Below are 11,224 nucleotides of genomic sequence, written 5' to 3' on the forward strand. Positions count from 1 at the left end.
CACGTTGCTGTTATGTGTGCACGTTGCCGATGTCTAATACACTACTCAAAATCTAAAGGATTAAGGTCGGATAAATGGAAAGGCACGTCCTTTCAAAGGAAATTTCCCGGTATTCGCCTTAATGGAACTAAGGAAATCATGGGAACCCTAAATCTGGATGGCCATAAGTGGATTTGGCTCTTTTCCCTATAGAAAACGGTTCTGATGTCTGAGCACTGCGAACAAAGAAAAATGAAAGTTGGTAGTACCTACTACGCTTGCAGAAAAATGTACGTCTCGAAACATCTATCGATGAATATCAAACTAAGACAATATAAAATTGTAGTATAACCAAGAAGATTGCAATAAGAATTCTCAAATTACAAGAAAGGATATTTCTGTGAAAGACAATGGAACCAAAAGTCCTAGCAAGTGAAAGACTATGGCACAAGCCTAATCGAGAACTCTGCCAACACCAAGAAAACCTCATCGACGCCATCAGAAGAAGACGACTAGCTTTCTCTGGTCACGTGTGCAGAATGGATCCTCATAGGCTGAACTACGAGATCTTCAAAGTAGCCAGTAAGGACGAAGCCGTCTGTAGCTCGTGGTTTAGTGGCTAGCGTTGCTGCCTCTGAATCATGGGGTCCCCGGTTCGATACCAGGACGGATCGGGGATTTTCTCCAGCCAGGGACTGGGTATTTGTGTTGTTCTAATTATCTCATCATCATTCGGGTAGTGGCGAAACTGGAAGTGGAAAGATTGGAACTTGTAGGGGCGCTGATGACCACGATGTTGAGCGCCTCACGAACCAACATCAGTAAGGACGAAGCCACGCCACTGGATCCCTGTGGATCAAGCAGAAAGAGAAAGACCTGGCACAGATTCATATTAGGCAAATCATAGTAACCAACAATAGTGGCTACAATTTAGTATTGAAAACAGATCCTTCCTAACATCTCTTACGGAAGGACAACAAGAAGACCAGGAAATGGTCCGAGGAAACCAAGACAGAGCTCAAGAGGAAAGTGGAGGAACACTGGGGCAAATAGAAAAGTTCAGGATACTAACAAGAGAGCAGCTACTGAATTTCATCAGGAAGACCAGAAGTGGCAGACAACGAGAAAACAAGCACCGTGGTTGACAGAAGACCCAAACAATTTTTTAAAAAATAATCAGTGTAAATAAGGACCGCTAGCCTCGCTTTGGCCCGCGAAAAACGGTTAAACTTCATAACTCAGAAGCTAATAATGAGAAGACCTGTAGCTGTCTCACTGATTTCAGGGAAGATTCCGAGGGATGTGAGCACTGGACCGCTGACGCTTCAGAACACCACCTACAACTGCCCGCCAGTAATTGCCGTCGACAGTCACCACAACAACAAAACAGAAACACCATTCAAAATTACCAAGGCAAGGTTACCGGCTTCACTTCAGGCCAAATAGAAAACAGCTGTCTGGTTCAGTTCAGAATCAAACATGGACAAGTTAAACATGTACGAAATAAAGATCGCATGCGGGTGCTTCCCCTCAGAACAAGAAAAATTTTCCTGTTTAGCCCACAAAACCAAAAAGAGAAATGAACAAAGAAATATTTTACAACTATTTGAACACCTGTACGTTCAGAATGAGATGCAGATAGAACTCCAAAAAATCACGCACGAATCCTTTAAATACAAAAGAAACTGCAATTTTTGAACCACTGAGCGTTCAAAATCAGGTACAGGAAGATATTTCAAAGAAAAGATGTCTGTACTTAACGAGGCAGTAATGGAACTAGAGCTGGTCAAAATGTAAGCCCCTTTATTAGGGCTGAGTTTTAAACACGACGCGAACTGTTGTAATAGTCTACTTCACAGTTTGGGAAATTTCGGGTTCTGTTCGATCTTTGATCAGCTTGCGATCTAGTGACTTTTGTTGGCATTATGACAACGACCTGTCTTATCGTTTTTAATGTACTATGGATTTTAATAGTAAAAACAACTGTGAAAAACGGATGAAATATCTTCTAGGGTGCAGGTCATGCTTAACAGCGGCCTGTCCAGTACTCGAGGTTTCGTTCAAATGGCTCTAAGTAATATGGAACTTAACATCTGAGGTCATCAGTCTCCTAGATTTAGAACTACTTAAGTCTAACTAACCTAAGGACATCACACACATCCATGCCCGAGGCTGGATTCGAATCTGCGACCTTAGCGGTCGCGCGGTTCCAGACTGAAGCGCCTAGAACCGCTCGGCCACAGCGGCAGGCCGAGGTTTCGTTCGTCCCGCGGTCTACTGACGTCTGATGGTTCTATCTCCAAGACTAGTCTTCCTGCCGTAATTCATTCTCATTATAAAAAATAGTTTCGCTTGTTCGGCATTTTATTCTTGATAAATTATCTTGATTGTTTCATCTGAATATTGCTGTCTTGTTTTCAAACTGATTAAAATCTGTTAACGTTTTTACTTGTTATTCTAATACGTGAACAGGGACTGAATTGCTCATTTGCAACCTACTTGGTAAATCATTACCGTCTACCATAAAATAAAACAGTATTATACTGGGTTAACTTGAGTAGTATTTTTTGGAGGACAGCATTTTCGTCTTTGTCTTTTACATCTACTTAAAAATCAGCATAAATATTTGTATATCCATATGTAGCGTTACGGTATGAGAATTCGTATTGTAAATTTGTTCAAACACAATAGGAGTTCGTGGAGTGGTAGTATTTAATACTGTTTCACGAAATTGTCAAATTTCCATATTTTTTGTGCCCTGAAGAAAAACGTTCGTGGGCGTCTATTTGCTTCGGAGGAAGAGTTGCGCGCCTGGATACAGTCATGGTTCTGCAGGCAACCACAAACGTTTCTCCACGAAGGCACTGACCGTCTCACAGCAGGATGAATGTGTTAAAAATTACGGCGATTACTTTTGAAATAATTACCAATTTGTTTACATTTTTCCCTGTGCCTTGCTGACATTTGGCTGCGAAAAAAAAAATGTTCAAATGTGTGTGAAATCTCATGGGACTTAACTGCTAAGGTTATTAGACCCTAAGCTTACACAATACTTTTTCTGTTTATTTGTGTTTCTAAAAAGGGTTAACTGCAATCTCTGTTCCTGGTATGTAATCAGCTGCATGCAAGTTGTCGTCTGGTGAATATGAGTAAGTGTTGTCGAGAGCATCCTGAAGAACGTGAAGCGGCAGTGAACTGTGTCGCTGACTTGGCGCGCCTAGAGAGCTCGCAACACTTAACGCGCTCCGATAAACAGCCGTATGGATGGATGAACGGCGCAGCTCCTGTTTAGCCCGAACGCACGATTCTCTTCACGCCGTCATGCGGTATCTAGCGTCGTTATCGTCAAGCTCATGTTGTTAGCAAGAACGCAATGGTGCCATACACAGCCTGCCGTAATAGAAAGCCAAATTTCGCGATAGATTCGACGTGCTTTGTACCGAGGAATATCAGGTAACATATTCACAACGGTGAGTGGTCACGTCTTTTCCAGGTCCATTTAACAGCTCTCTGGTAGCGCAGCCATTATCGAATAGAACAGAAAAGCTGAAAAATCTCATCTGAAAGACGGTCGAAGGAAGAAGCCGAGTATATCACATGGACCTGTATATTAAGTTGCAACAACTGCCTTTCACCCCAAAAATTATGAATATTCTCTAGACATCTACGTACCTGTCCTCAAGACATCGTTCAGATAAAATTAGTCTAACAATAGTTCACACAGATATGTAAAAGCAGTCCTTCTTGCAACTCCTCAGCTCTTCAATTCTCTTCTTGCAACTCCTCATTTCTTCAGTTCTCTTCAGAATTATTTTTATGAGATTTTTTGTTGCGTGTGATATTAGGCTGATAGCATGACGCAGAAAAATGTAACCTCCGCCACACATTTCAAAGTGATTCATAGAGTATTGACGTAGATGTAGATGCAAATTTACATATAGATGTACCAACCATCAGTCCATGTCACTCACACGGGAAAGATTGGAAGGGAGATCAATTTTCCTTTGAGTCGCATAAGGAATATGCTTGCAAAAAGTAACATTGCGATTATGACCTTGATTTAATAAGTAGATTTGGAATAACGAAGCTTTGTTAAATTATAAGTATTTTCACGCTATCTTTTTTAAGTGCAATTACCATATGTACACAGACTGAAGCGGCGAGTGCAAATTTGCACGTAGGCCGGTAATGAAACTCTCGTCTCTTGCTTACTAGGCAGATGCGTTAGACACTAAGCCACCTTGGCAGAGCAGTTCCGACAACTGCACGGATTACCCTAGCACGCCTCCGTACTCGATCCAAATTCTCACTGCCGCCCCTGTGTACTTCTAAATTCCCCCTTACACACGAACAGAATTGCCGGGGAGACACTGATTCGATTCCAGGTCTTGATACAAATTTTCATTCGTCGCTTCAGTCTGTATACATAAAATGATATCTGTGTGAGACCAGTAAAGTCTCTGAAATTATGTCGTCCCTTCTACATAGTTATCTTAACACCATGAACCACCTGCCGGCCGCGGTGGTCTCGCGGTTCTAGGCGCTCAGTCCGGAACCGCGCGACTGCTACGGTCGCAGGTTCGAATCCTGCCTCGGGCATGGATGTGTGTGATGTCCTTAGGTTAGTTAGGTTTAAGTAGTTCTAAGTTCTAGGGGACTGATGACCACAGATGTTAAGTCCCATAGTGCTCAGAGCCGTTTTGAACCATGAACCACCCATTCCAAAAGAAAATACATAAGTGCATGCTGCATCTCTAGCGAACCGACACGTTGAACTCTGAAAATTTTCTCAAACTTACCTTTCCAAATATGTCTGAAACACTAACATGAAAAACCAAAGGATTTTCTTAAAATCAACGAGCGTTTTACTAGCATTAACTTGAAAGTGGGTTATGATACACTCTGCCTTAATACAGTATCAATAGGGAAGGAAATAATAATAAAAATTTCACGCAAATAATGTAATCCTCACAAATCCTCAAATGATACTTAAACTGAGATATAACTGCTGGTCTGTTCGGGAATCACATAACTTCAGGTCTATAAGGCCTCCTTCCTATGAATTATGTTATGTATGTGTGTAAAAATTTGATGTATCGATTAACAGTTAGAGATTTCACATGTAAATACTCGTGTAATAAAAGAAGGCACAGCCTTCAAATTTGTTAGAGAGCATCTAGGAGAAGCCTGGTTGTTCCAGCCGTCAGAATGTGAGCGTAGTGGGCTGTAGTTATTAATGATTTCTGTTATTATAAGGAACTGATTTTGCGTTACCAACATGTTTGTATCTTTATTCATCCAACAGATCACAAGTTTAGGTCAGTATTTTTACAAGTTCTGTTTTTCAGCTTTTCTCTAGGGAAAGAAGCAGCCCTTTGATATGGCATCCATCCGCCATTCGCGTGATGCTATTACTAATTACAATGTTCATTATTGCTTATAGAACGACCAGAGACAGCAGTCATTCGCAGAAGTAGTCCGAGACTACTTTAATCAATCATACAGCACAGAGTGGTTATCAAATCTCGATATACAATCTGCATTTTCTAAAATTACATCGGTTCGCATCCTCTGTTGCACCGCTCCAAACTCCAGTGTGGGAATCTTACAAACTTCATTCTGTAAAGTTTTCTTGAAGTAATTTGGAGACCAGAAATGGAAGCCGATTCACAGATCTCAGTACATAGTTTGGTTTTCTAGAACACTGCAAAAGCTATAAAACATATTACTTCCAGTGAGACGAAGTTTATGAACTTCGAGGGCTTTTCAGAAATGGAAACGACAGTGAAGAACCGATGAAGCTTCGCATAGGTGTGTTGCCCAGTGCGTCTAGTACGCCTATCGATCGCTTTACTTCGCTCTTTTGAATTCTGATGGCACAGTGAGCAGATAAAGAAGCCTAGACCAATATGGAGTCTCTCGCCAAGTGTGGTTGCCTACCGTGCGATTTCACCTGAGTTCATGCAGCCCACATAACGTAACTGTAATGCATTCTCTTCTTCGTGACAATACTTGGGAGCACATTGCAGAAGCAACGAAGACGCTCCCGCAGCGTTTTCGATGGGAAGTCTTTCATCGCCCACCATACAGCCCGTACGTGCTTCCTTCTGGTTTTCCTCTCTGCTCACATGAACCGTTGGCTATGAAGACAACACTTTGACGCAGTTGACGACTACAGACCAGCGTAGAGAATTGGCGGAAAGTACAGGCGGCTGCCTTCTGTGGAGAATGTACTAGAAAGTTGGTACAACGCTACGACACATGTCAAAGTCGGAGAGACAACTACTCGGTATATTGAGAAGTAGCTGGAAGGTGTACCTAACTGTTGCAAATAACACTTTTTTTTACTTTCACAGTGTTTTCCATTTCGTGCTGGTCGGACCTTACTTTCCGAATAGCTCTCGTACAACTTAGAATAGTTTTTTTTATTATTTATGTTTTTACCACTTGGGAAGTCTACAATAACAATAAATGTTGTATCAGTACAGAAAGATGGACAGTTACCTACCAATTCAAACTGCCTATTATAATAATACAGAAAGCAACAATAGCTATTAGGAACACTTTTGCAGAGAAAACCAAATAAGTAAAAAATATGTCTTTATTAAGAGGTACATTAAGATAAACATTTATTGTCGACAAAATAGTGCTAGCGAAAGAGACAGTAATACGATAAACATATGACTGAAGTAACTTGAACTGTACCTTACGATGCAGTTACTTTCTTCCCTTTTGCCTCAGAAATTCCAAGTGGCAGCTTTCATACGCGTTGTTATAATAGATGGCCCTTATTGAATACTATACAGGATGGTCAGAAACAGTCGAAAAAGCTTCTAAGGGTGTCGAATGGTAGGCTGTGGTGAGGAATAATTGTTAGGAAAAAATTCCGTACTTTGCACCGTTTCCGAGCTACTTAGCATTTAAGTTAGCTAATCAGGCCGTTGGGCACCAAGGATGTTACTTGGTTTTGCTTCCCTATTCAAATCTTGCAGTGCGTCTTTAATGATTTCTTTCGAGCGTGCATCCAAGACAGCTACAATTCATCTTCCCATATTTAGGCTGTTAATCCTACAATCACTTTCAAGGAGAGTCGGTGACTAAATTCTGCAGATCCAAGCGTGCCTATTTATACGACTAAATTCTACAGATACGTGACGCAAAGACGTACTCTGGAGTAAAATGTCCACATAAGACAGTTGGCACAACAGCGCCAGTCGTAGATATAACTTATATGCCTACGAAAAAATGTGACAAGCATTGAGTCAGGAAATCCACAGTGCTTACAAAACATATGGATAGTTGCATTAAAATGGGAGGCAAGTGTTCGAATACCGGCTAGACAGATGATTGCAGCATTCCAGCCTATAAATTGGCACGCTTAGACACGCCAATTCAATCCCCAACGTTCCAGATATTTGGCTGAAAAGAACCAAGTTTTGCTCCACAGCTGCCCTCCAGCGAGTCAGGAATAGAAGACGTGAAAAATAAAATGGTCCCCAGCCTTCAAGATGATTGTATGGACAACGCCGAGTATATGGAAGCTGAAGAATTCGTGTCCAGGGTACGCATTTGAAAGATGATGGAATATTCTTTTTGTGTTATCAGTCTTTTGACTCGTCTGATGCTGCCCGCCACGAATTACTGTTATGTGCCAATTTTGTCATCTCATAGTAGTACTTGTCAACTACGTCCTGGGTTATTTACTAGACGCATTCAGTCTCTGTCTTCCTCTACAATTTTTACCCACTGTAGTTATTCACTGATATCTTGACACGTGTCCTGTCATCTTGTCCCTTCTTCTTGTTAGTATGTTTCAAATATATTTTTTTCCTCGCCTATTCTGCAGACAACCTCTTCATTCCTTACATTATCTGTCCACCTAATTTTCAACATTCCTCTGCAGCAGCACATCTCAAATGCTTCGATTCCCTTCTGTTCTGGGTTTCCCCCAGTTCATGTTTCAGTACCTTATAATTCAGTGCTCCAAACGTACATTCTCAGAAATTTCTTGATAAAAATGAGGCCTATGTTTCATACTAGTAGATCTCTCTTGGCCAGGAATGCCCTTTATCCCAGTGCTACTTCGCTTTTTATGTCCTTCTTGCTCCGTCCGTCATGGTTTTGGTGCCTAGGTAGCAGAATTTCTCAACTTCTTCTGCTTCGTGACTATCAATACAGATTTTAAATTTCTAGCTATTCTCATTTCTGCTAATTCTCATTACTTTCTTATTTCTTCGATGTACTCTTAAACTGTATACTGAACGTATTAGACTGTTCATTCCATTCAGCAGATCCTGTAATTCTTCTTCACTTTCACTGAGGATAGCAATGTTATCAGCGAACCTTTTCACCGATATCCTTTCATCCTGAATTTTAATTCCATTCTCTGACCTTTCTTTCATTTCCGTCATAGCTTCTTCGATATGTCGATGGAACAATACCTGTCTTACACGCTTTTTAATTAGAGTTTTTTAGTTCTTATTCTTCCAGTCTTACTGTTCCCGCTTGGCTCTTGTACATGTTGTATATTACACGTCTTTCCCTATAGTTTACTCTTATCTTTCTCAGAAATTTGAACACCTTCGACTATTTTACATTGTCAAACGCTTTTTCCATGTCGGCAAATCCTATGAATGTGTGTTCATTCTTTCTTCAGTATTGCTTCCATTATCAACCGCAACGTCAGAAATGCCTCTCCGGTGCCTTTATGTTTTCCTGAAGCCAATACTGTATCAGCATGGAAAACCTGAAAAAACGACAGTGTACCAAGTTTTCTGCTACAGAATCAGCGCAACAGCCTCCAATGTTTTTGAGCGCGACATGGATGACGAAAATTAAGATTAGGATGGTAACCTTGTCGGTGGGCATTCGAAATTGGGGAGACCAGATCTGATTTGTGCGAACGGCCTTGCCGCAGTGGTAACACCGGTTCCCGTCAGATCACCGAAGTTAAGCGCTGTCGGGCTGGGCTAGCACTTGGATGGGTGACCATCCGGTCTGCCTAGCGCTGTTGACAAGCGGGGTGCACTCAGCCCTTGTGAGGCAAACTGAGGAGCTGTTTGATTGAGGAGTAGCGGCTCCGGTCTCGGAAACTGACATACGGTCGGGAGAGCGGTGTGCTGACCACACGCCCCTCCATATCCCAATCCAGTGACGCCTCTAGGCTGAGGATGACACGGCTGCCGGTCAGTACTGTTGGGCCTTCATGGCCTGTCCAGACGGAGTTTTTAGATTTGATTTGTACTCGGATGCTCACGCTGACAGGTGTCCCTCACTGCTGCAACTCTATGGTAGCTTAACAGGGCCGCCAGTTGTGGAACTTTTCTAAAACAGAAAGCGGATCTCGCACATAACGGATGCACGCCGGCAAAAAGATGTCGGGGAGGGCGTCGCCAGCCGTGAAGTTGGCAACGGTGACGAGCGCCAGCGGGCCGCGCAGTGCGCTCTGCGCTCTTCCGCGCTCTGTATGGCCCGTGCGGCCAGCAGACCGGAAAACGTCTCCAGTCCTGCCGCTACCCTGTACTACCGTATAGTACAGTAGGGGAGAGTCGTGCAGCATCGGCCGGCTTACAGTACTGCCCACTGCTGTGATTTCCCCTTCCACCTCCAAGATACGGAAGAGTACAGTAAGCCGCAGAAAGTTTTCGTGCCTATGTGCACTAGAGTCCGATATCTTCTTCCTATCTTCAGTGCTTTGCCTGCTCTGCGTGTTTGATGGTGTTGCTGTAGCTCCTAGCACACGGAAGATATTTTCAGGTCTATGGTACCCGCCTTAAAAGTAAGTGATTAATTTCGTTGTTAATAGTTTGGTTGTACGCGTTATGTAAGGAATAATATCTGCCAAACGTTCCCTGATAATTTCTATAAAAGGGCGTACAGTATGACTAGATCCTAGTGCGGTTTTCTTTTCTTTTTTTTCGCGCAGTACCGGCACCCCGATTGCTTGTCACAAATAATTTCAGTTTTTAAATTATATTTTCATCTTCTTACTTCTTTTTCGGGCTGAAATGGTGGAAAATGACAAAAAACTAAGTGGAAAATGGAATGAAGAGTGCATGAAAATGGCTGTGAGCAGCATTATGTCCAACAAAATGATCGCGAGGGAGGCAGCTGAGGCGTTTTCAAGTAATTATAAAAGATAATGGTCCCCGCCGAAGACAACAGATTAAAAGCACGAAAAGTAAAGTCTGAAAGAGGAGAAAGCTGAAATGAAATAGGATGTTCCCAAATAAAACAAACACGCAGAGGGTGGTCATGGAAAGTCATTTACAAAGCAGCGAAGAAACCTGGAATTTACTGGAAATGGATCAACAGAAGAGACTGGAAAGTGAATTATGTGTTTGGAGTCATTTGACGAAGACTGGGTGTAGTGTGCCAAATGTACACGGTAGGCACTTGTTGGAAGTGTGTACCTGGAGAATATTTTGTATTTCATTTGTGACGTCTGTAAAACAATGAGCTAAACAGTGACTAACTCACATGAAATAATAAGTTCCCACGCTTATGTGTCATATTATTATTATTATTCAGTAATCATCTTAGAAGTGTATAATTAACAAGCGATATTGTCACAGAAAATACAGTGGCCGATACTGCAAGGCACATTCTACAAGTATCGTAGTTACAGCTCTTTTACTTTAGATGTAATTAAGAACTTTAAATAAAAAATAAAAATCATTGCAGTATGCTCTTTATAGAACATGTCTTGAGGTAAGAGAATAGTATATTAATATTCTGATTAACTACCACAGTGACCCAGTAAAGTCAAGAAACTTAACCCTGCGGATACTGCACGACTCTCCCCTATTGCCGCTGGGCTGCCTGTGAGCATCGCCTCGCCAAGACAAGCAAAAATTACTTTGGTATATGCTCGGATTTTACTCTGTGCAGATTGTCACTATAGATTTTGGAACATGTTTTATGCTCCCGTATTATGACATTTCTGGGGACCGAAATTCTCATCTGTAGAAACCAACCCGGGTTTCACAAACAACGATCTCCCAGCTTGCTCTGTTCGTCCATGAGACCCAGAAAGCAACAGAGACAGGTACCCAGGTAGGTGCAACGTTCCTTGGCTTTCGGAATCCATTTGGTACGAGTTTGCACAGCCGCATTATGAACAAAATACGAGCGAACGGAATTCCAGACGAACTGTGTCTGGACTGAAGGATTTAGAGCAAACAGGGCACAGCACGTCATTCTGCTCGGAGATAAGTCTTGAGACGTATTACTACGATTACTCCGG

The 11,224-nt window shown here is 42.1% G+C and overlaps 1 pseudogene; it reads left to right on the top strand.

Moving 5' to 3' along the window:
- The first annotated feature begins 8,877 nt into the window (after positions 1-8,877).
- Positions 8,878-8,995, top strand: LOC126164296 (5S ribosomal RNA; annotated as a pseudogene).
- Positions 8,996-11,224: the final 2,229 nt, after the last annotated feature.

The sequence above is a fragment of the Schistocerca cancellata genome, chromosome 2, assembly GCF_023864275.1.
Source record: "Schistocerca cancellata isolate TAMUIC-IGC-003103 chromosome 2, iqSchCanc2.1, whole genome shotgun sequence".
In the NCBI taxonomy this organism is placed as follows: Eukaryota; Metazoa; Arthropoda; class Insecta; order Orthoptera; family Acrididae; genus Schistocerca; species Schistocerca cancellata.